The sequence below is a fragment of the Triturus cristatus genome, unplaced genomic scaffold (genome assembly GCF_964204655.1).
Source record: "Triturus cristatus unplaced genomic scaffold, aTriCri1.1 SCAFFOLD_686, whole genome shotgun sequence".
NCBI lineage: Eukaryota > Metazoa > Chordata > Amphibia > Caudata > Salamandridae > Triturus > Triturus cristatus.
The window spans coordinates 1-23,159 of NW_028187700.1; the positions used below are offsets into that span (position 1 = coordinate 1).

General features: G+C 43.3%; 22 non-coding genes across 22 annotated transcripts; all 22 read left to right on the forward strand.

Annotated features, from left to right (window-relative positions):
* The first annotated feature begins 1,754 nt into the window (after positions 1-1,754).
* Positions 1,755-1,837, forward strand: TRNAL-CAG (transfer RNA leucine (anticodon CAG)). Its single transcript has one exon. It is a non-coding gene; the product is annotated as a tRNA-Leu (tRNA).
* A 186-nt stretch (positions 1,838-2,023) lies between these two features.
* Positions 2,024-2,106, forward strand: TRNAL-AAG (transfer RNA leucine (anticodon AAG)). Its single transcript has one exon. It is a non-coding gene; the product is annotated as a tRNA-Leu (tRNA).
* A 1,739-nt stretch (positions 2,107-3,845) lies between these two features.
* TRNAL-CAG (transfer RNA leucine (anticodon CAG)) lies at positions 3,846-3,928 on the forward strand. The gene has a single exon. It is a non-coding gene; the product is annotated as a tRNA-Leu (tRNA).
* A 185-nt stretch (positions 3,929-4,113) lies between these two features.
* On the forward strand, positions 4,114-4,196 carry TRNAL-AAG (transfer RNA leucine (anticodon AAG)). Its single transcript has one exon. It is a non-coding gene; the product is annotated as a tRNA-Leu (tRNA).
* A 1,024-nt stretch (positions 4,197-5,220) lies between these two features.
* On the forward strand, positions 5,221-5,303 carry TRNAL-UAG (transfer RNA leucine (anticodon UAG)). The gene has a single exon. It is a non-coding gene; the product is annotated as a tRNA-Leu (tRNA).
* A 2,701-nt stretch (positions 5,304-8,004) lies between these two features.
* Positions 8,005-8,087, forward strand: TRNAL-CAG (transfer RNA leucine (anticodon CAG)). Its single transcript has one exon. It is a non-coding gene; the product is annotated as a tRNA-Leu (tRNA).
* Positions 8,088-8,273: 186 nt separating this feature from the next.
* Positions 8,274-8,356, forward strand: TRNAL-AAG (transfer RNA leucine (anticodon AAG)). Its single transcript has one exon. It is a non-coding gene; the product is annotated as a tRNA-Leu (tRNA).
* A 1,024-nt stretch (positions 8,357-9,380) lies between these two features.
* Positions 9,381-9,463, forward strand: TRNAL-UAG (transfer RNA leucine (anticodon UAG)). The gene has a single exon. It is a non-coding gene; the product is annotated as a tRNA-Leu (tRNA).
* An 899-nt stretch (positions 9,464-10,362) lies between these two features.
* TRNAL-AAG (transfer RNA leucine (anticodon AAG)) lies at positions 10,363-10,445 on the forward strand. The gene has a single exon. It is a non-coding gene; the product is annotated as a tRNA-Leu (tRNA).
* Positions 10,446-12,162: 1,717 nt separating this feature from the next.
* Positions 12,163-12,245, forward strand: TRNAL-CAG (transfer RNA leucine (anticodon CAG)). The gene has a single exon. It is a non-coding gene; the product is annotated as a tRNA-Leu (tRNA).
* Positions 12,246-12,431: 186 nt separating this feature from the next.
* Positions 12,432-12,514, forward strand: TRNAL-AAG (transfer RNA leucine (anticodon AAG)). The gene has a single exon. It is a non-coding gene; the product is annotated as a tRNA-Leu (tRNA).
* Positions 12,515-13,538: 1,024 nt separating this feature from the next.
* On the forward strand, positions 13,539-13,621 carry TRNAL-UAG (transfer RNA leucine (anticodon UAG)). The gene has a single exon. It is a non-coding gene; the product is annotated as a tRNA-Leu (tRNA).
* A 632-nt stretch (positions 13,622-14,253) lies between these two features.
* Positions 14,254-14,336, forward strand: TRNAL-CAG (transfer RNA leucine (anticodon CAG)). Its single transcript has one exon. It is a non-coding gene; the product is annotated as a tRNA-Leu (tRNA).
* A 186-nt stretch (positions 14,337-14,522) lies between these two features.
* On the forward strand, positions 14,523-14,605 carry TRNAL-AAG (transfer RNA leucine (anticodon AAG)). Its single transcript has one exon. It is a non-coding gene; the product is annotated as a tRNA-Leu (tRNA).
* Positions 14,606-15,629: 1,024 nt separating this feature from the next.
* Positions 15,630-15,712, forward strand: TRNAL-UAG (transfer RNA leucine (anticodon UAG)). Its single transcript has one exon. It is a non-coding gene; the product is annotated as a tRNA-Leu (tRNA).
* A 632-nt stretch (positions 15,713-16,344) lies between these two features.
* Positions 16,345-16,427, forward strand: TRNAL-CAG (transfer RNA leucine (anticodon CAG)). The gene has a single exon. It is a non-coding gene; the product is annotated as a tRNA-Leu (tRNA).
* A 1,293-nt stretch (positions 16,428-17,720) lies between these two features.
* Positions 17,721-17,803, forward strand: TRNAL-UAG (transfer RNA leucine (anticodon UAG)). Its single transcript has one exon. It is a non-coding gene; the product is annotated as a tRNA-Leu (tRNA).
* A 901-nt stretch (positions 17,804-18,704) lies between these two features.
* On the forward strand, positions 18,705-18,787 carry TRNAL-AAG (transfer RNA leucine (anticodon AAG)). The gene has a single exon. It is a non-coding gene; the product is annotated as a tRNA-Leu (tRNA).
* A 1,739-nt stretch (positions 18,788-20,526) lies between these two features.
* Positions 20,527-20,609, forward strand: TRNAL-CAG (transfer RNA leucine (anticodon CAG)). Its single transcript has one exon. It is a non-coding gene; the product is annotated as a tRNA-Leu (tRNA).
* A 186-nt stretch (positions 20,610-20,795) lies between these two features.
* TRNAL-AAG (transfer RNA leucine (anticodon AAG)) lies at positions 20,796-20,878 on the forward strand. Its single transcript has one exon. It is a non-coding gene; the product is annotated as a tRNA-Leu (tRNA).
* A 1,024-nt stretch (positions 20,879-21,902) lies between these two features.
* Positions 21,903-21,985, forward strand: TRNAL-UAG (transfer RNA leucine (anticodon UAG)). The gene has a single exon. It is a non-coding gene; the product is annotated as a tRNA-Leu (tRNA).
* Positions 21,986-22,886: 901 nt separating this feature from the next.
* On the forward strand, positions 22,887-22,969 carry TRNAL-AAG (transfer RNA leucine (anticodon AAG)). Its single transcript has one exon. It is a non-coding gene; the product is annotated as a tRNA-Leu (tRNA).
* The last annotated feature ends 190 nt before the right edge of the window (positions 22,970-23,159 follow it).

A 23,159-nucleotide genomic window follows, 5' to 3' on the forward strand; every position in this document is an offset into this window, starting at 1 on the left:
ATCCCACTTCTGACAAAACTTGAATTCCATTTTCTCTCTCATTTCCTTTAGAATCTCAGCTAAAAATTGGCAATGTAAATAATATCTGAATAAGTACCAAACTTCAGTTTCAACTGCAAATGCATTTGCCCTATTCTATCTTTAACGTTAATGTAATATTCTTCTAGCACTCGTGGTGTTTTATATTTGTTTTGTGGGGTACTTTAAAAATCTTTTTTATGAAAGAAATGGGTTACATTAAGTCTTGTGATGTTTTAGGTTTCCAATAAGGAGGTTTTAAATTTTATGTCACGTCATTTTCAGATGCTTCATTCAAGAGATGTTTCCACTATAGAATGCAGAGCAAGGGCAAAAATACAAGTGATAGAGCGAGTGAGTGAGAAGGAGTGTTGTGGAAGGAGAGAATGAAACAAAGACAGAGTGAGTGAACGGCAGGGAGGCATAGAAGAGTAGTCTAGTAGTGAAGGAGACCTGCTTTTCCCTGCTCTTGACCTCCCACCCATCCCCAAACAACCACAAACATACCTTCTGTGCAAAGTTGGTATGCAGAATTTCATGCCTCAGCAAGTGAGGGTGAGTCCCAGGCCAGGGGCTAAAGAGCAAAAGAGTGCCTGTGCTCAGACTTTCCCTGCTAGGGATAGTTTATCTGGAACAAGGCCTACTCTCTTGTATCCAGCAAGGATCTAGAAATCCTGCATGAATCTGCAAGGCACATTGGCAGCATAAATTTGCATAAACTGCCCCACCTATTGCCTTCCTACTTCCTGTGCTGTAGTTGTTTGTGTAGAGAGAGAGGTCGCAGGCAAGGAAATGTTGTGAGTCGGATACAGGACCCTAAATAGCTGGTGAGAGGTATGTGGTGTTCTAAAAGCATGAAAACTGTATACCTGTGAAATAAAGTGCTTTCGTATGTGTTCTTCTGTGTTTATTGTCCTGTGCATAAAGTTGCACCTTGTGTTTGAAGGTTTAAATTATTTCAGGCTTGCATGGAGGTAGACGTTTCTGAGTAACTTTTATTCATTTCTTAAAAGCCTATACTGTCAGGATGGCCGAGAGGTCTAAGGCGCTGTGTGTAGGCCACAGTCTCCTTTGGAGGCGTGGGTTCGAATCCCACTTCTGACATGCCTTTTGGAGATTTAATCTCCTTTATCAGGTTAACATCTGATGGAAGTTGCATCTGTTGGTCTTCACTTGGCACGTTATTCCGTTCTCCTCTTGTCAAGAGAGATGAGGTTTCTCATATATTTAGGTTCTATAACGTCTTGCTGACAAAGCGCAATCCTTACCAAATGAGCATAGGACCCATGTAAGAGGTCATCTGGAATAGTCATGCTCTTGTATGCACTGGCCAGACGGGCCCTGCAAATTTGGAAGAATGCCATGCATCTGGTAGACAACTGGACTCCAGCACACTTACAGCAATTTCCTAAGGGCTTTGATCAGGGGCTGCTTAAATTTGCATACTCCACCCTATGTTGTGACTTTGAGATCCCTTGTTGAAATTGCTTTAGCCAGCCAAGAGGTGGCTATTGTCTCAATTTCAAAGCAGCTTTGAGCCGTTCAAGTGGCTGGTGAATAGCACTTTCTCTTTGTTCGCCTCAAAGTTCTAAAGAGTTCTCCATAGGTCCTGCTCTGTACAGATTGTTCAAAGATCTGTTGGAAGTGCATATAATAGGATAAATAAATTGAGGGCATTCCTTTTCAGTACCTCACCTGCATGGCTGTCTGGCCTCTGGAAGATGCTGGGAAAGCAAGTCAGGATGGCCGAGTGGTCTAAGGCGCTGCGTTCAGGTCGCAGTCTCCTCTGGAGGCGTGGGTTCAAATCCCACTTCTGACAGTCCTGTGTTTACTCTAATTTTTTTCTTGAGAAATATGATCATTTACCTCGCAGTGGCTTATAGGATTGTCTTCTTGGAAGAGTGCAGTGAGTTTTTTTCTTGCTCTAGCCACTATTGGCCTAAGCTCTGTGCATTTTTTGGTTCCTAATATCTTTCTCACCCTTTAGATGAAAAAGCAGCATGGGGTCAGGATGGCCGAGTGGTCTAAGGCGCTGCGTTAAGGCCGCAGTCTCTCCTGGAGGCGTGGGTTCGAATCCCACTTCTGACAAAACTTGTATTCCATTTTCTCTCTCAGTTCCTTGAGAATCTCAGCTAAAAATTGGCAATGTAAATAATATCTGAATAAGTACCAAACTTCAGTTTCAACTGCAAATGCATTTGCCCTATTCTATCTTTAACGTTAATGTAATATTCTTCTAGCACTCGTGGTGTTTTATATTTGTTTTGTGGGGTACTTTAAAAATCTTTTTTATGAAAGAAATGGGTTACATTAAGTCTTGTGATGTTTTAGGTTTCCAATAAGGAGGTTTTAAATTTTATGTCACGTCATTTTCAGATGCTTCATTCAAGAGATGTTTCCACTATAGAATGCAGAGCAAGGGCAAAAATACAAGTGATAGAGCGAGTGAGTGAGAAGGAGTGTTGTGGAAGGAGAGAATGAAACAAAGACAGAGTGAGTGAATGGCAGGGAGGCATAGAAGAGGAGTCTAGTAGTGAAGGAGACCTGCTTTTCCCTGCTCTTGACCTCCCACCCATCCCCAAACAACCACAAACATACCTTCTGTGCAAAGTTGGTATGCAGAATTTCACGCCTCAGCAAGTGAGGGTGAGTCCCAGGCCAGGGGCTAAAGAGCAAAAGAGTGCCTGTGCTCAGACTTTCCCTGCTAGGGATAGTTTATCTGGAACAAGGCCTACTCTCTTGTATCCAGCAAGGATCTAGAAATCCTGCATGAATCTGCAAGGCACATTGGCAGCATAAATTTGCATAAACTGCCCCACCTATTGCCTTCCTACTTCCTGTGCTGTAGTTGTTTGTGTAGAGAGAGAGGTTGCAGGCAAGGAAATGTTGTGAGTCGGATACAGGACCCTAAATAGCTGGTGAGAGGTATGTGGTGTTCTAAAAGCATGAAAACTGTATACCTGTGAAATAAAGTGCTTTCGTATGTGTTCTTCTGTGTTTATTGTCCTGTGCAAAAAGTTGCACCTTGTGTTTGAATGTTTAAATTATTTCAGGCTTGCATGGAGGTAGACATTTCTGAGTAACTTTTATTCATTTCTTAAAAGCCTATACTGTCAGGATGGCCGAGAGGTCTAAGGTGCTGTGTTTAGGCCACAGTCTCCTTTGGAGGCGTGGGTTCGAATTCCACTTCTGACATTCCTTTTGGAGATTTAATCTCCTTTATCAGGTTAACATCTGATGGAAGTTGCATCTGTTGGTCTTCACCTGGCACGTTATTCCGTTCTCCTCTTGTCAAGAGAGATGGGGTTTCTCATATATTTAGGTTCTATAACGTCTTGCTGACAAAGCGCAATCCTTACCAAATGAGCATAGGACCCATGTAAGAGGTCATCTGGAAGAGTCATGCTCTTGTATGCCCTGGCCAGACGGGCCCTGCAAATTTGGAAGAATGCCATGCATCTGGTAGACAACTGGACTCTAGCACACTTACAGCAATTTCCTTAGGGCTTTGATCAGGGGCTGCTTAAATTTGCATACTCGACCCTATGTTGTGACTTTGAGATCCCTTGTTGAAATTGCTTTAGCCAGCCAAGAGGTGGCTATTGTCTCAATTTCAAAGCAGCTTTGAGCCGTTCAAGTGGCTGGTGAATAGCACTTTCTCTTTGTTCGCCTCAAAGTTCTAAAGAGTTCTCCATAGGTCCTGCTCTGTACAGATTGTTCAAAGATCTGTTGGAAGTGCATATAATAGGATAAATAAATTGAGGGCATTCCTTTTCAGTACCTCACCTGCATGGCTGTCTGGCCTCTGGAAGATGCTGGGAAAGCAAGTCAGGATGGCCGAGTGGTCTAAGGCGCTGCGTTCAGGTCGCAGTCTCCTCTGGAGGCGTGGGTTCAAATCCCACTTCTGACAGTCCTGTGTTTACTCTAATTATTTTCTTGAGAAATATGATCATTTCCCTCGCAGTGGCTTATAGGATTGTCTTCTTGGAAGAGTGCAGTGAGTTTTTTTCTTGCTCTAGCCACTATTGGCCTCAGCTCTGTGCATTTTTTGATCCTAATATCTTTCTCACCCTTTAGATGAAAAATCAGCATGGGGTCAGGATGGCTGAGTGGTCTAAGGTGCTGCGTTAAGGCCGCAGTCTCTCCTGGAGGCGTGGGTTCGAATCCCACTTCTGACAAAACTTGAATTCCATTTTCTCTCTCAGTTCCTTTAGAATCTCAGCTAAAAATTGGCAATGTAAATAATATCTGAATAAGTACCAAACTTCAGTTTCAACTGCAAATGCATTTGCCCTATTCTATCTTTAACGTTAATGTAATATTCTTCTAGCACTCGTGGTGTTTTATATTTGTTTTGTGGGGTACTTTAAAAATCTTTTTTATGAAAGAAATGGGTTACATTAAGTCTTGTGATGTTTTAGGTTTCCAATAAGGAGGTTTTAAATTTTATGTCACGTCATTTTCAGATGCATCATTCAAGAGATGTTTCCACTATAGAATGCAGAGCAAGGGCAAAAATACAAGTGATAGAGCGAGTGAGTGAGAAGGAGTGTTGTGGAAGGAGAGAATGAAACAAAGACAGAGTGAGTGAACGGCAGGGAGGCATAGAAGAGGAGTCTAGTAGTGAAGGAGACCTGCTTTTCCCTGCTCTTGACCTCCCACCCATCCCCAAACAACCACAAACATACCTTCTGTGCAAAGTTGGTATGCAGAATTTCACGCCTCAGCAAGTGAGGGTGAGTCCCAGGCCAGGGGCTAAAGAGCAAAAGAGTGCCTGTGCTCAGACTTTCCCTGCTAGGGATAGTTTATCTGGAACAAGGCCTACTCTCTTGTATCCAGCAAGGATCTAGAAATCCTGCATGAATCTGCAAGGCACATTGGCAGCATAAATTTGCATAAACTGCCCCACCTATTGCCTTCCTACTTCCTGTGCTGTAGTTGTTTGTGTAGAGAGAGAGGTCGCAGGCAAGGAAATGTTGTGAGTCGGATACAGGACCCTAAATAGCTGGTGAGAGGTATGTGGTGTTCTAAAAGCATGAAAACTGTATACCTGTGAAATAAAGTGCTTTCGTATGTGTTCTTCTGTGTTTATTGTCCTGTGCATAAAGTTGCACCTTGTGTTTGAAGGTTTAAATTATTTCAGGCTTGCATGGAGGTAGACGTTTCTGAGTAACTTTTATTCATTTATTAAAAGCCTATACTGTCAGGATGGCCGAGAGGTCTAAGGCGCTGTGTTTAGGCCACAGTCTCCTTTGGAGGCGTGGGTTCGAATCCCACTTCTGACATGCCTTTTGGAGATTTAATCTCCTTTATCAGGTTAACATCTGATGGAAGTTGCATCTGTTGGTCTTCACTTGGCACGTTATTCCGTTCTCCTCTTGTCAAGAGAGATGGGGTTTCTCATATATTTAGGTTCTATAACGTCTTGCTGACAAAGCGCAATCCTTACCAAATGAGCATAGGACCCATGTAAGAGGTCATCTGGAAGAGTCATGCTCTTGTATGCCCTGGCCAGACGGGCCCTGCAAATTTGGAAGAATGCCATTCATCTGGTAGACAACTGGACTCCAGCACACTTACAGCAATCTCCTCAGGGCTTTGATCAGGGGCTGCTTAAATTTGCATACTCCACCCTATGTTGTGACTTTGAGATCCCTTGTTGAAATTGCTTTAGCCAGCCAAGAGGTGGCTATTGTCTCAATTTCAAAGCAGCTTTGAGCCGTTCAAGTGGCTGGTGAATAGCACTTTCTCTTTGTTTGCCTCAAAGTTCTAAAGAGTTCTCCATAGGTCCTGCTCTGTACAGATTGTTCAAAGATCTGTTGGAAGTGCATATAATAGGATAAATAAATTGAGGGCATTCCTTTTCAGTACCTCACCTGCATGGCTGTCTGGCCTCTGGAAGATGCTGGGAAAGCAAGTCAGGATGGCCGAGTGGTCTAAGGCGCTGCGTTCAGGTCGCAGTCTCCTCTCGAGGCGTGGGTTCAAATCCCACTTCTGACAGTCCTGTGTTTACTCTAATTTTTTTCTTGAGAAATATGATCATTTCCCTCGCAGTGGCTTATAGGATTGTCTTCTTGGAAGAGTGCAGTGAGTTTTTTTCTTGCTCTAGCCACTATTGGCCTAAGCTCTGTGCATTTTTTGGTTCCTAATATCTTTCTCACCCTTTAGATGAAAATGCAGCATGGGGAAAGGATGGCCGAGTGGTCTAAGGCGCTGCGTTAAGGCCGCAGTCTCTCCTGGAGGCGTGGGTTTGAATCCCACTTCTGACAAAACTTGAATTCCATTTTCTCTCTCAGTTCCTTTAGAATCTCAGCTAAAAATTGGCAATGTAAATAATATCTGAATAAGTACCAAACTTCAGTTTCAACTGCAAATGCATTTTCCCTATTCTATCTTTAACGTTAATGTAATATTCTTCTAGCACTCGTGGTGTTTTATATTTGTTTTGTGGGGTACTTTAAAAATCTTTTTTATGAAAGAAATGGGTTACATTAAGTCTTGTGATGTTTTAGGTTTCCAATAAAGAGGTTTTAAATTTTATGTCACGTCAGATGTTTCCACTATAGAATGCAGAGCAAGGGCAAAAATACAAGTGATAGAGCGAGTGAGTGAGAAGGAGTGTTGTGGAAGGAGAGAATGAAACAAAGACAGAGTGAGTGAACGGCAGGGAGGCATAGAAGAGGAGTCTAGTAGTGAAGGAGACCTGCTTTTCCCTGCTCTTGACCTCCCACCCATCCCCAAACAACCACAAACATACCTTCTGTGCAAAGTTGGTATGCAGAATTTCACGCCTCAGCAAGTGAGGGTGAGTCCCAGGCCAGGGGCTAAAGAGCAAAAGAGTGCCTGTGCTCAGACTTTCCCTGCTAGGGATAGTTTATCTGGAACAAGGCCTACTCTCTTGTATCCAGCAAGGTTCTAGAAATCCTGCATGAATCTGCAAGGCACATTGGCAGCATAAATTTGCATAAACTGCCCCACCTATTGCCTTCCTACTTCCTGTGCTGTAGTTGTTTGTGTAGAGAGAGAGGTCGCAGGCAAGGAAATGTTGTGAGTCGGATACAGGACCCTAAATAGCTGGTGAGAGGTATGTGGTGTTCTAAAAGCATGAAAACTGTATACCTGTGAAATAAAGTGCTTTCGTATGTGTTCTTCTGTGTTTATTGTCCTGTGCATAAAGTTGCACCTTGTGTTTGAAGGTTTAAATTATTTCAGGCTTGCATGGAGGTAGACGTTTCTGAGTAACTTTTATTCATTTCTTAAAAGCCTATACTGTCAGGATGGCCGAGAGGTCTAAGGCGCTGTGTGTAGGCCACAGTCTCCTTTGGAGGCGTGGGTTCGAATCCCACTTCTGACATGCCTTTTGGAGATTTAATCTCCTTTATCAGGTTAACATCTGATGGAAGTTGCATCTGTTGGTCTTCACTTGGCACGTTATTCCGTTCTCCTCTTGTCAAGAGAGATGGGGTTTCTCATATATTTAGGTTCTATAACGTCTTGCTGACAAAGCGCAATCCTTACCAAATGAGCATAGGACCCATGTAAGAGGTCATCTGGAATAGTCATGCTCTTGTATGCACTGGCCAGACGGGCCCTGCAAATTTGGAAGAATGCCATGCATCTGGTAGACAACTGGACTCCAGCACACTTACAGCAATTTCCTTAGGGCTTTGATCAGGGGCTGCTTAAATTTGCATACTCCACCCTATGTTGTGACTTTGAGATCCCTTGTTGAAATTGCTTTAGCCAGCCAAGAGGTGGCTATTGTCTCAATTTCAAAGCAGCTTTGAGCCGTTCAAGTGGCTGGTGAATAGCACTTTCTCTTTGTTCGCCTCAAAGTTCTAAAGAGTTCTCCATAGGTCCTGCTCTGTACAGATTGTTCAAAGATCTGTTGGAAGTGCATATAATAGGATAAATAAATTGAGGGCATTCCTTTTCAGTACCTCACCTGCATGGCTGTCTGGCCTCTGGAAGTTGCTGGGAAAGCAAGTCAGGATGGCCGAGTGGTCTAAGGCGCTGCGTTCAGGTCGCAGTCTCCTCTGGAGGCGTGGGTTCAAATCCCACTTCTGACAGTCCTGTGTTTACTCTAATATTTTTCTTGAGAAATATGATCATTTCCCTCGCAGTGGCTTATAGGATTGTCTTCTTGGAAGAGTGCAGTGAGTTTTTTTCTTGCTCTAGCCACTATTGGCCTAAGCTCTGTGCATTTTTTGGTTCCTAATATCTTTCTCACCCTTTAGATGAAAAAGCAGCATGGGGTCAGGATGGCCGAGTGGTCTAAGGCGCTGCGTTAAGGCCGCAGTCTCTCCTGGAGGCGTGGGTTCGAATCCCACTTCTGACAAAACTTGTATTCCATTTTCTCTCTCAGTTCCTTGAGAATCTCAGCTAAAAATTGGCAATGTAAATAATATCTGAATAAGTACCAAACATCAGTTTCAACTGCAAATGCATTTGCCCTATTCTATCTTTAACGTTAATGTAATATTCTTCTAGCACTCGTGGTGTTTTATATTTGTTTTGTGGGGTACTTTACAAATCTTTTTTATGAAAGAAATGGGTTACATTAAGTCTTGTGATGTTTTAGGTTTACAATAAGGAGGTTTTAAATTTTATGTCACGTCATTTTCAGATGCTTCATTCAAGAGATGTTTCCACTATAAAATGCAGAGCAAGGGCAAAAATACAAGTGATAGAGCGAGTGAGTGAGAAGGAGTGTTGTGGAAGGAGAGAATGAAACAAAGACAGAGTGAGTGAACGGCAGGGAGGCATAGAAGAGGAGTCTAGTAGTGAAGGAGACCTGCTTTTCCCTGCTCTTGACCTCCCACCCATCCCCAAACAACCACAAACATACCTTCTGTGCAAAGTTGGTATGCAGAATTTCACGCCTCAGCAAGTGAGGGTGAGTCCCAGGCCAGGGGCTAAAGAGCAAAAGAGTGCCTGTGCTCAGACTTTCCCTGCTAGGGATAGTTTATCTGGAACAAGGCCTATTCTCTTGTATCCAGCAAGGATCTAGAAATCCTGCATGAATCTGCAAGGCACATTGGCAGCATACATTTGCATAAACTGCCCCACCTATTGCCTTCCTACTTCCTGTGCTGTAGTTGTTTGTGTAGAGAGAGAGGTCGCAGGCAAGGAAATGTTGTGAGTCGGATACAGGACCCTAAATAGCTGGTGAGAGGTATGTGGTGTTCTAAAAGCATGAAAACTGTATACCTGTGAAATAAAGTGCTTTCGTATGTGTTCTTCTGTGTTTATTGTCCTGTGCATAAAGTTGCACCTTGTGTTTGAAGGTTTAAATTATTTCAGGCTTGCATGGAGGTAGACGTTTCTGAGTAACTTTTATTCATTTCTTAAAAGCATATACTGTCAGGATGGCCGAGAGGTCTAAGGCGCTGTGTTTAGGCCACAGTCTCCTTTGGAGGCGTGGGTTCGAATCCCACTTCTGACATGCCCTTTGGAGATTTAATCTCCTTTATCAGGTTAACATCTGATGGAAGTTGCATCTGTTGGTCTTCACTTGGCACGTTATTCCGTTCTCCTCTTGTCAAGAGAGATGGGGATTCTCATATATTTAGGTTCTATAACGTCTTGCTGACAAAGCGCAATCCTTACCAAATGAGTATAGGACCCATGTAAGAGGTCATCTGGAAGAGTCATGCTCTTGTATGCCCTGGCCAGACGGGCCCAGCAAATGTGGAAGAATGCCATTCATCTGGTAGACAACTGGACTCCAGCACACTTACAGCAATTTCCTCAGGGCTTTGATCAGGGGCTGCTTAAATTTGCATACTCCACCCTATGTTGTGACTTTGAGATCCCTTGTTGAAATTGCTTTAGCCAGCCAAGAGGTGGCTATTGTCTCAATTTCAAAGCAGCTTTGAGCCGTTCAAGTGGCTGGTGAATAGCACTTTCTCTTTGTTCGCCTCAAAGTTCTAAAGAGTTCTCCATAGGTCCTGCTCTGTACAGATTGTTCAAAGATCTGTTGGAAGTGCATATAATAGGATAAATAAATTGAGGGCATTCCTTTTCAGTACCTCACCTGCATGGCTGTCTGGCCTCTGGAAGATGCTGGGAAAGCAAGTCAGGATGGCCGAGTGGTCTAAGGCGCTGCGTTCAGGTCGCAGTCTCCTCTGGATGCGTGGGTTCAAATCCCACTTCTGACAGACGTGTTTACTCTAATTATTTTCTTGAGAAATATGATCATTTCCCTCGCAGTGGCTTATAGGATTGTCTTCTTGGAAGAGTGCAGTGAGTTTTTTTCTTGCTCTAGCCACTATTGGCCTAAGCTCTGTGCATTTTTTGGTTCCTAATATATTTCTCACCCTTTAGATGAAAAAGCAGCATGGGGTCAGGATGGCCGAGTGGTCTAAGGCGCTGCGTTAAGGCCGCAGTCTCTCCTGGAGGCGTGGGTTCGAATCCCACTTCTGACAAAACTTGAATTCCATTTTCTCTCTCAGTTCCTTTAGAATCTCAGCTAAAAATTGGCAATGTAAATAATATCTGAATAAGTACCAAACTTCAGTTTCAACTGCAAATGCATTTGCCCTATTCTATCTTTAACGTTAATGTAATATTCTTCTAGCACTCGTGGTGTTTTATATTTGTTTTGTGGGGTACTTTAAAAATCTTTTTTATGAAAGAAATGGGTTACATTAAGTCTTGTGATGTTTTAGGTTTCCAATAAGGAGGTTTTAAATTTTATGTCACGTCATTTTCAGATGTTTCATTCAAGAGCTGTTTCCACTATAGAATGCAGAGCAAGGGCAAAAATACAAGTGATAGAGCGAGTGAGTGAGAAGGAGTGTTGTGGAAGGAGAGAATGAAACAAAGACAGAGTGAGTGAATGGCAGGGAGGCATAGAAGAGGAGTCTAGTAGTGAAGGAGACCTGCTTTTCCCTGCTCTTGACCTCCCACCCATCCCCAAACAACCACAAACATACCTTCTGTGCAAAGTTGGTATGCAGAATTTCATGCCTCAGCAAGTGAGGGTGAGTCCCAGGCCAGGGGCTAAAGAGCAAAAGAGTGCCTGTGCTCAGACTTTCCCTGCTAGGGATAGTTTATCTGGAACAAGTCCTTCTCTCTTGTATCCAGCAAGGATCTAGAAATCCTGCATGAATCTGCAAGGCACATTGGCAGCATAAATTTGCATAAACTGCCCCACCTATTGCCTTCCTACTTCCTGTGCTGTAGTTGTTTGTGTAGAGAGAGAGGTCGCAGGCAAGGAAATGTTGTGAGTCGGATACAGGACCCTAAATAGCTGGTGAGAGGTATGTGGTGTTCTAAAAGCATGAAAACTGTATACCTGTGAAATAAAGTGCTTTCGTATGTGTTCTTCTGTGTTTATTGTCCTGTGCATAAAGTTGCACCTTGTGTTTGAAGGTTTAAATTATTTCAGGCTTGCATGGAGGTAGACGTTTCTGAGTAACTTTTATTCATTTCTTAAAAGCCTATACTGTCAGGATGGCCGAGAGGTCTAAGGTGCTGTGTTTAGGCCACAGTCTCCTTTGGAGGCGTGGGTTCGAATTCCACTTCTGACATGCCTTTTGGAGATTTAATCTCCTTTATCAGGTTAACATCTGATGGAAGTTGCACCGTTGGTCTTCACTTGGCACGTTATTCCGTTCTCCTCTTGTCAAGAGAGATGGGGTTTCTCATATACTGACAAAGCGCAATCCTTACCAAATGAGCATAGGACCCATGTAAGAGGTCATCTGGAAGAGTCATGCTCTTGTATGCCCTGGCCAGACGGGCCCTGCAAATTTGGAAGAATGCCATGCATCTGGTAGACAACTGGACTCCAGCACACTTACAGCAATTTCCTTAGGGCTTTGATCAGGGGCTGCTTAAATTTGCATACTCCACCCTATGTTGTGACTTTGAGATCCCTTGTTGAAATTGCTTTAGCCAGCCAAGAGGTGGCTATTGTCTCAATTTCAAAGCAGCTTTGAGCCGTTCAAGTGGCTGGTGAATAGCACTTTCTCTTTGTTCGCCTCAAAGTTCTAAAGAGTTCTCCATAGGTCCTGCTCTGTACAGATTGTTCAAAGATCTGTTGGAAGTGCATATAATAGGATAAATAAATTGAGGGCATTCCTTTTCAGTACCTCACCTGCATGGCTGTCTGGCCTCTGGAAGATGCTGGGAAAGCAAGTCAGGATGGCCGAGTGGTCTAAGGCGCTGCGTTCAGGTCGCAGACTCCTCTGGAGGCGTGGGTTCAAATCCCACTTCTGACAGTCCTGTGTTTACTCTAATTATTTTCTTGAGAAATATGATCATTTCCCTCGCAGTGGCTTATAGGATTGTCTTCTTGGAAGAGTGCAGTGAGTTTTTTTCTTGCTCTAGCCACTATTGCCCTCAGCTCTGTGCATTTTTTGGTTCCTAATATCTTTCTCACCCTTTAGATGAAAAAGCAGCATGGGGTCAGGATGGCCGAGTGGTCTAAGGCGCTGCGTTAAGGCCGCAGTCTCTCCTGGAGGCGTGGGTTCGAATCCCACTTCTGACAAAACTTGAATTCCATTTTCTCTCTCAGTTCCTTTAGAATCTCAGCTAAAAATTGGCAATGTAAATAATATCTGAATAAGTACCAAACTTCAGTTTCAACTGCAAATGCATTTGCCCTATTCTATCTTTAACGTTAATGTAATATTCTTCTAGCACTCGTGGTGTTTTATATTTGTTTTGTGGGGTACTTTAAAAATCTTTTTTATGAAAGAAATGGGTTACATTAAGTCTTGTGATGTTTTAGGTTTCCAATAAGGAGGTTTTAAATTTTATGTCACGTCATTTTCAGATGCTTCATTCAAGAGATGTTTCCACTATAGAATGCAGAGCAAGGGCAAAAATACAAGTGATAGAGCGAGTGAGTGAGAAGGAGTGTTGTGGAAGGAGAGAATGAAACAAAGACAGAGTGAGTGAACGGCAGGGAGGCATAGAAGAGGAGTCTAGTAGTGAAGGAGACCTGCTTTTCCCTGCTCTTGACCTCCCACCCATCCCCAAACAACCACAAACATACCTTCTGTGCAAAGTTGGTATGCAGAATTTCACGCCTCAGCAAGTGAGGGTGAGTCCCAGGCCAGGGGCTAAAGAGCAAAAGAGTGCCTGTGCTCAGACTTTCCCTGCTAGGGATAGTTTATCTGGAACAAGGCCTACTCTCTTGTATCCAGCAAGGATCTAGAAATCCTGCATGAATCTGCAAGGCACATTGGCAGCATAAATTTGCATAAACTGCCCCACCTATTGCCTTCCTACTTCCTGTGCTGTAGTTGTTTGTGTAGAGAGAGAGGTCGCAGGCAAGGAAATGTTGTGAGTCGGATACAGGACCCTAAATAGCTGGTGAGAGGTATGTGGTGTTCTAAAAGCATGAAAACTGTATACCTGTGAAATAAAGTGCTTTCGTATGTGTTCTTCTGTGTTTATTGTCCTGTGCATAAAGTTGCACCTTGTGTTTGAAGGTTTAAATTATTTCAGGCATGCATTGAGGTAGACGTTTCTGAGTAACTTTTATTCATTTCTTAAAAGCATATACTGTCAGGATGGCCGAGAGGTCTAAGGCGCTGTGTTTAGGCCACAGTCTCCTTTGGAGGCGTGGGTTCGAATCCCACTTCTGACATGCCTTTTGGAGATTTAATCTCCTTTATCAGGTTAACATCTGATGGAAGTTGCATCTGTTGGTCTTCACTTGGCACGTTATTCCGTTCTCCTCTTGTCAAGAGAGATGGGGTTTCTCATATATTTAGGTTCTATAACGTCTTGCTGACAAAGCGCAATCCTTACCAAATGAGCATAGGACCCATGTAAGAGGTCATCTGGAAGAGTCATGCTCTTGTATGCCCTGGCCAGACGGGCCCAGCAAATTTGGAAGAATGCCATTCATCTGGTAGACAACTGGACTCCAGCACACTTACAGCAATTTCCTCAGGGCTTTGATCAGGGGCTGCTTAAATTTGCATACTCCACCCTATGTTGTGACTTTGAGATCCCTTGTTGAAATTGCTTTAGCCAGCCAAGAGGTGGCTATTGTCTCAATTTCAAAGCAGCTTTGAGCCGTTCAAGTGGCTGGTGAATAGCACTTTCTCTTTGTTCGCCTCAAAGTTCTAAAGAGTTCTCCATAGGTCCTGCTCTGTACAGATTGTTCAAAGATCTGTTGGAAGTGCATATAATAGGATAAATAAATTGAGGGCATTCCTTTTCAGTACCTCACCTGCATGGCTGTCTGGCCTCTGGAAGATGCTGGGAAAGCAAGTCAGGATGGCCGAGTGGTCTAAGGCGCTGCGTTCAGGTCGCAGTCTCCTCTGGAGGCGTGGGTTCAAATCCCACTTCTGACAGTCCTGTATTTACTCTAATTTTTTTCTTGAGAAACATGATCATCTCCCTCGCAGTGGCTTATAGGATTGTCTTCTTGGAAGAGTGCAGTGAGTTTTTTTCTTGCTCTAGCCACTATTGCCCTCAGCTCTGTGCATTTTTTGGTTCCTAATATCTTTCTCACCCTTTAGATGAAAAAGCAGCATGGGGTCAGGATGGCTGAGTGGTCTAAGGCGCTGCGTTAAGGCCGCAGTCTCTCCTGGAGGCGTGGGTTCGAATCCCACTTCTGACAAAACTTGATTTCCATTTTCTCTCTCAGTTCCTTTAGAATCTCAGCTAAAAATTGGCAATGTAAATAATATCTGAATAAGTACCAAATTTCAGTTTCAACTGCAAATGCATTTGCCCTATTCTATCTTTAACGTTAATGTAATATTCTTCTAGCACTCGTGGTGTTTTATATTTGTTTTGTGGGGTACTTTAAAAATCTTTTTTATGAAAGAAATGGGTTACATTAAGTCTTGTGATGTTTTAGGTTTCCAATAAGGAGGTTTTAAATTTTATGTCACGTCATTTTCAGATGCTTCATTCAAGAGATGTTTCCACTATAGAATGCAGTGCAAGGGCAAGAATACAAGTGATAGAGCGAGTGAGTGAGAAGGAGTGTTGTGGAAGGAGAGAATGAAACAAAGGCAGAGTGAGTGAACGGCAGGGAGGCATAGAAGAGGAGTCTAGTAGTGAAGGAGACCTGCTTTTCCCTGCTCTTGACCTCCCACCCATCCCCAAACAACCACAAACATACCTTCTGTGCAAAGTTGGTATGCAGAATTTCACGCCTCAGCAAGTGAGGGTGAGTCCCAGGCCAGGGGCTAAAGAGCAAAAGAGTGCCTGTGCTCAGACTTTCCCTGCTAGGGATAGTTTATCTGGAACAAGGCCTACTCTCTTGTATCCAGCAAGGATCTAGAAATCCTGCATGAATCTGCAAGGCACATTGGCAGCATAAATTTGCATAAACTGCCCCACCTATTGCCTTCCTACTTCCTGTGCTGTAGTTGTTTGTGTAGAGAGAGAGGTCGCAGGCAAGGAAATGTTGTGAGTCGGATACAGGACCCCAAATAGCTGGTGAGAGGTATGTGGTGTTCTAAAAGCATGAAAACTGTATACCTGTGAAATAAAGTGCTTTCGTATGTGTTCTTCTGTGTTTATTGTCCTGTGCATAAAGTTGCACCTTGTGTTTGAAGGTTTAAATTATTTCAGGCTGGCATTGAGGTAGACGTTTCTGAGTAACTTTTATTCATTTCTTAAAAGCATATACTGTCAGGATGGCCGAGAGGACTAAGGCGCTGTGTTTAGGCCACAGTCTCCTTTGGAGGCGTGGGTTCGAATCCCACTTCTGACATGCCTTTTGGAGATTTAATCTCCTTTATCAGGTTAACATCTGATGGAAGTTGCATCTGTTGGTCTTCACTTGGCACGTTATTCCGTTCTCCTCTTGTCAAGAGAGATGGGGTTTCTCATATATTTAGGTTCTATAACGTCTTGCTGACAAAGCGCAATCCTTACCAAATGAGCATAGGACCCATGTAAGAGGTCATCTGGAAGAGTCATGCTCTTGTATGCCCTGGCCAGACGGGCCCAGCAAATTTGGAAGAATGCCATTCATCTGGTAGACAACTGGACTCCAGCACACTTACAGCAATTTCCTTAGGGCTTTGATCAGGGGCTGCTTAAATTTGCATACTCCACCCTATGTTGTGACTTTGAGATCCCTTGTTGAAATTGCTTTAGCCAGCCAAGAGGTGGCTATTGTCTCAATTTCAAAGCAGCTTTGAGCCGTTCAAGTGGCTGGTGAATAGCACTTTCTCTTTGTTCGCCTCAAAGTTCTAAAGAGTTCTCCATAGGTCCTGCTCTGTACAGATTGTTCAAAGATCTGTTGGAAGTGCATATAATAGGATAAATAAATTGAGGGCATTCCTTTTCAGTACCTCACCTGCATGGCTGTATGGCCTCTGGAAGATGCTGGGAAAGCAAGTCAGGATGGCCGAGTGGTCTAAGGCGCTGCGTTCAGGTCGCAGTCTCCTCTGGAGGCGTGGGTTCAAATCCCACTTCTGACAGTCCTGTGTTTACTCTAATTATTTTCTTGAGAAATATGATCATTTCCCTCGCAGTGGCTTATAGGATTATCTTCTTGGAAGAGTGCAGTGAGTTTTTTTCTTGCTCTAGCCACTATTACCCTCAGCTCTGTGCATTTTTTGGTTCCTAATATCTTTCTCACCCTTTAGATGAAAAAGCAGCATGGGGTCAGGATGGCCGAGTGGTCTAAGGCGCTGCGTTAAGGCCGCAGTCTCTCCTGGAGGCGTGGGTTCAAATTCCACTTCTGACAAAACTTGAATTCCATTTTCTCTCTCAGTTCCTTTAGAATCTCAGCTAAAAATTGGCAATGTAAATAATATCTGAATAAGTACCAAACTTCAGTTTCAACTGCAAATGCATTTGCCCTATTCTATCTTTAACGTTAATGTAATATTCTTCTAGCACTCGTGGTGTTTTATATTTCTTTTGTGGGGTACTTTAAAAATCTTTTTTATGAAAGAAATGGGTTACATTAAGTCTTGTGATGTTTTAGGTTTCCAATAAGGAGGTTTTAAATTTTATGTCACGTAATTTTCAGATGCTTCATTCAAGAGATGTTTCCACTATAGAATGCAGAGCAAGGGCAAAAATACAAGTGATAGAGCGAGTGAGTGAGAAGGAGTGTTGTGGAAGGAGAGAATGAAACAAAGACAGAGTGAGTGAACGGCAGGGAGGCATAGAAGAGTAGTCTAGTAGTGAAGGAGACCTGCTTTTCCCTGCTCTTGACCTCCCACCCATCCCCAAACAACCACAAACATACCTTCTGTGCAAAGTTGGTATGCAGAATTTCACGCCTCAGCAAGTGAGGGTGAGTCCCAGGCCAGGGGCTAAAGAGCAAAAGAGTGCCTGTGCTCAGACTTTCCCTGCTAGGGATAGTTTATCTGGAACAAGGCCTACTCTCTTGTATCCAGCAAGGATCTAGAAATCCTGCTTGAATCTGCAAGGCACATTGGCAGCATAAATTTGCATAAACTACCCCACCTATTGTCTTCCTACTTCCTGTGCTGTAGTTGTTTGTGTAGAGAGAGAGGTCGCAGGCAAGGAAATGTTGTGAGTCGGATACAGGACCCTAAATAGCTGGTGAGAGGTATGTGGTGTTCTAAAAGCATGAAAACTGTATACCTGTGAAATAAAGTGCTTTCGTATGTGTTCTTCTGTGTTTATTGTCCTGTGCATAAAGTTGCACCTTGTGTTTGAATGTTTAAATTATTTCAGGCTTGCATGGAGGTAGACGTTTCTGAGTAACTTTTATTCATTTCTTAAAAGCCTATACTGTCAGGATGGCCGAGAGGTCTAAGGCGCTGTGTTTAGGCCACAGTCTCCTTTGGAGGCGTGGGTTCGAATCCCACTTCTGACATGCCTTTTGGAGATTTAATCTCCTTTATCAGGTTAACATCTGATGGAAGTTGCATCTGTTGGTCTTCACTTGGCACGTTATTCCGTTCTCCTCTTGTCAAGAGAGATGGGGTTTCTCATATATTTAGGTTCTATAACGTCTTGCTGACAAAGCGCAATCCTTACCAAATGAGCATAGGACCCATGTAAGAGGTCATCTGGAAGAGTCATGCTCTTGTATGCCCTGGCCAGACGGGCCCTGCAAATTTGGAAGAATGCCATTCATCTGGTAGACAACTGGACTCCAGCACACTTACAGCAATTTCCTCAGGGCTTTGATCAGGGGCTGCTTAAATTTGCATACTCCACCCTATGTTGTGACTTTGAGATCCCTTGTTGAAATTGCTTTAGCCAGCCAAGAGGTGGCTATTGTCTCAATTTCAAAGCAGCTTTGAGCCGTTCAAGTGGCTGGTGAATAGCACTTTCTCTTTGTTCGCCTCAAAGTTCTAAAGAGTTCTCCATAGGTCCTGCTCTGTACAGATTGTTCAAAGATCTGTTGGAAGTGCATATAATAGGATAAATAAATTGAGGGCATTCCTTTTCAGTACCTCACCTGCATGGCTGCCTGGCCTCTGGAAGATGCTGGGAAAGCAAGTCAGGATGGCCGAGTGGTCTAAGGCGCTGCGTTCAGGTCGCAGTCTCCTCTGGATGCGTGGGTTCAAATCCCACTTCTGACAGTCCTGTGTTTACTCTAATTATTTTCTTGAGAAATATGATCATTTTCCTCGCAGTGGCTTATAGGATTGTCTTCTTGGAAGAGTGCAGTGAGTTTTTTTCTTGCTCTAGCCACTATTGGCCTAAGCTCTGTGCATTTTTTGGTTCCTAATATATTTCTCACCCTTTAGATGAAAAAGCAGCATGGGGTCAGGATGGCCGAGTGGTCTAAGGCGCTGCGTTAAGGCCGCAGTCTCTCCTGGAGGCGTGGGTTCGAATCCCACTTCTGACAAAACTTGAATTCCATTTTCTCTCTCAGTTCCTTTAGAATCTCAGCTAAAAATTGGCAATGTAAATAATATCTGAATAAGTACCAAAGTTCAGTTTCAACTGCAAATGCATTTGCCCTATTCTATCTTTAACGTTAATGTAATATTCTTCTAGCACTCGTGGTGTTTTATATTTGTTTTGTGGGGTACTTTAAAAATCTTTTTTATGAAAGAAATGGGTTACATTATGTCTTGTGATGTTTTAGGTTTCCAATAAGGAGGTTTTAAATTTTATGTCACGTCATTTTCAGATGCTTCATTCAAGAACTGTTTCCACTATAGAATGCAGAGCAAGGGCAAAAATACAAGTGATAGAGCGAGTGAGTGAGAAGGAGTGTTGTGGAAGGAGAGAATGAAACAAAGACAGAGTGAGTGAATGGCAGGGAGGCATACAAGAGGAGTCTAGTAGTGAAGGAGACCTGCTTTTCCCTGCTCTTGACCTCCAACCCATCCCCAAACAACCACAAACATACCTTCTGTGCAAAGTTGGTATGCAGAATTTCACGCCTCAGCAAGTGAGGGTGAGTCCCAGGCCAGGGGCTAAAGAGCAAAAGAGTGCCTGTGCTCAGACTTTCCCTGCTAGGGATAGTTTATCTGGAACAAGTCCTTCTCTCTTGTATCCAGCAAGGATCTAGAAATCCTGCATGAATCTGCAAGGCACATTGGCAGCATAAATTTGCATAAACTGCCCCACCTATTGCCTTCCTACTTCCTGTGCTGTAGTTGTTTGTGTAGAGAGAGAGGTCGCAGGCAAGGAAATGTTGTGAGTCGGATACAGGACCCTAAATAGCTGGTGAGAGGTATGTGGTGTTCTAAAAGCATGAAAACTGTATACCTGTGAAATAAAGTGCTTTCGTATGTGTTCTTCTGTGTTTATTGTCCTGTGCATAAAGTTGCACCTTGTGTTTGAATGTTTAAATTATTTCAGGCTTGCATGGAGGTAGACGTTTCTGAGTAACTTTTATTCATTTCTTAAAAGCCTATACTGTCAGGATGGCCGAGAGGTCCAAGGTGCTGTGTTTAGGCCACAGTCTCCTTTGGAGGCGTGGGTTCGAATTCCACTTCTGACATTCCTTTTGGAGATTTATTCTCCTTTATCAGGTTAACATCTGATGGAAGTTGCATCTGTTGGTCTTCACCTGGCACGTTATTCCGTTCTCCTCTTGTCAAGAGAGATGGGGTTTCTCATATATTTAGGTTCTATAACGTCTTGCTGACAAAGCGCAATCCTTACCAAATGAGCATAGGACCCATGTAAGAGGTCATCTGGAAGAGTCATGCTCTTGTATGCCCTGGCCAGACGGGCCCTGCAAATTTGGAAGAATGCCATGCATCTGGTAGACAACTGGACTCCAGCACACTTACAGCAATTTCCTTAGGGCTTTGATCAGGGGCTGCTTAAATTTGCATACTCCACCCTATGTTGTGACTTTGAGATCCCTTGTTGAAATTGCTTTAGCCAGCCAAGAGGTGGCTATTGTCTCAATTTCAAAGCAGCTTTGAGCCGTTCAAGTGGCTGGTGAATAGCACTTTCTCTTTGTTCGCCTCAAAGTTCTAAAGAGTTCTCCATAGGTCCTGCTCTGTACAGATTGTTCAAAGATCTGTTGGAAGTGCATATAATAGGATAAATAAATTGAGGGCATTCCTTTTCAGTACCTCACCTGCATGGCTGTATGGCCTCTGGAAGATGCTGGGAAAGCAAGTCAGGATGGCCGAGTGGCCTAAGGCGCTGCGTTCAGGTCGCAGTCTCCTCTGGAGGCGTGGGTTCAAATCCCACTTCTGACAGTCCTGTGTTTACTCTAATTATTTTCTTGAGAAATATGATCATTTCCCTCGCAGTGGCTTATAGGATTGTCTTCTTGGAAGAGTGCAGTGAGTTTTTTTCTTGCTCTAGCCACTATTGCCCTCAGCTCTGTGCATTTTTTGGTTCCTAATATCTTTCTCACCCTTTAGATGAAAAAGCAGCATGGGGTCAGGATGGCCGAGTGGTCTAAGGCGCTGCGTTAAGGCCGCAGTCTCTCCTGGAGGCGTGGGTTCGAATCCCACTTCTGACAAAACTTGAATTCCATTTTCTCTCTCAGTTCCTTTAGAATCTCAGCTAAAAATTGGCAATGTAAATAATATCTGAATAAGTACCAAACTTCAGTTTCAACTGCAAATGCATTTGCCCTATTCTATCTTTAACGTTAATGTAATATTCTTCTAGCACTCGTGGTGTTTTATATTTCTTTTGTGGGGTACTTTAAAAATCTTTTTTATGAAAGAAATGGGTTACATTAAGTCTTGTGATGTTTTAGGTTTCCAATAAGGAGGTTTTAAATTGTATGTCACGTAATTTTCAGATGCTTCATTCAAGAGATGTTTCCACTATAGAATGCAGAGCAAGGGCAAAAATACAAGTGATAGAGCGAGTGAGTGAGAAGGAGTGTTGTGGAAGGAGAGAATGAAACAAAGACAGAGTGAGTGAACGGCAGGGAGGCATAGAAGAGTAGTCTAGTAGTGAAGGAGACCTGCTTTTCCCTGCTCTTGACCTCCCACCCATCCCCAAACAACCACAAACATACCTTCTGTGCAAAGTTGGTATGCAGAATTTCACGCCTCAGCAAGTGAGGGTGAGTCCCAGGCCAGGGGCTAAAGAGCAAAAGAGTGCCTGTGCTCAGACTTTCCCTGCTAGGGATAGTTTATCTGGAACAAGGCCTACTCTCTTGTATCCAGCAAGGATCTAGAAATCCTGCTTGAATCTGCAAGGCACATTGGCAGCATAAATTTGCATAAACTACCCCACCTATTGTCTTCCTACTTCCTGTGCTGTAGTTGTTTGTGTAGAGAGAGAGGTCGCAGGCAAGGAAATGTTGTGAGTCGGATACAGGACCCTAAATAGCTGGTGAGAGGTATGTGGTGTTCTAAAAGCATGAAAACTGTATACCTGTGAAATAAAGTGCTTTCGTATGTGTTCTTCTGTGTTTATTGTCCTGTGCATAAAGTTGCACCTTGTGTTTGAATGTTTAAATTATTTCAGGCTTGCATGGAGGTAGACGTTTCTGAGTAACTTTTATTCATTTCTTAAAAGCCTATACTGTCAGGATGGCCGAGAGGTCTAAGGCGCTGTGTTTAGACCACAGTCTCCTTTGGAGGCGTGGGTTCGAATCCCACTTCTGACATGCCTTTTGGAGATTTAATCTCCTTTATCAGGTTAACATCTGATGGAAGTTGCATCTGTTGGTCTTCACTTGGCACGTTATTCCGTTCTCCTCTTGTCAAGAGAGATGGGGTTTCTCATATATTTAGGTTCTATAACGTCTTGCTGACAAAGCGCAATCCTTACCAAATGAGCCTAGGACCCATGTAAGAGGTCATCTGGAAGAGTCATGCTCTTGTATGCCCTGGCCAGACGGGCCCTGCAAATTTGGAAGAATGCCATTCATCTGGTAGACAACTGGACTCCAGCACACTTACAGCAATTTCCTCAGGGCTTTGATCAGGGGCTGCTTAAATTTGCATACTCCACCCTATGTTGTGACTTTGAGATCCCTTGTTGAAATTGCTTTAGCCAGCCAAGAGGTGGCTATTGTCTCAATTTCAAAGCAGCTTTGAGCCGTTCAAGTGGCTGGTGAATAGCACTTTCTCTTTGTTCGCCTCAAAGTTCTAAAGAGTTCTCCATAGGTCCTGCTCTGTACAGATTGTTCAAAGATCTGTTGGAAGTGCATATAATAGGATAAATAAATTGAGGGCATTCCTTTTCAGTACCTCACCTGCATGGCTGCCTGGCCTCTGGAAGATGCTGAGAAAGCAAGTCAGGATGGCCGAGTGGTCTAAGGCGCTGCGTTCAGGTCGCAGTCTCCTCTGGATGCGTGGGTTCAAATCCCACTTCTGACAGTCCTGTGTTTACTCTAATTATTTTCTTGAGAAATATGATCATTTTCCTCGCAGTGGCTTATAGGATTGTCTTCTTGGAAGAGTGCAGTGAGTTTTTTTCTTGCTCTAGCCACTATTGGCCTAAGCTCTGTGCATTTTTTGGTTCCTAATATATTTCTCACCCTTTAGATGAAAAAGCAGCATGTGGTCAGGATGGCCGAGTGGTCTAAGGCGCTGCGTTAAGGCCGCAGTCTCTCCTGGAGGCGTGGGTTCGAATCCCACTTCTGACAAAACTTGAATTCCATTTTCTCTCTCAGTTCCTTTAGAATCTCAGCTAAAAATTGGCAATGTAAATAATATCTGAATAAGTACCAAACTTCAGTTTCAACTGCAAATGCGTTTGCCCTATTCTATCTTTAACGTTAATGTAATATTCGTCTAGCACTCGTGGTGTTTTATATTTGTTTTGTGGGGTACTTT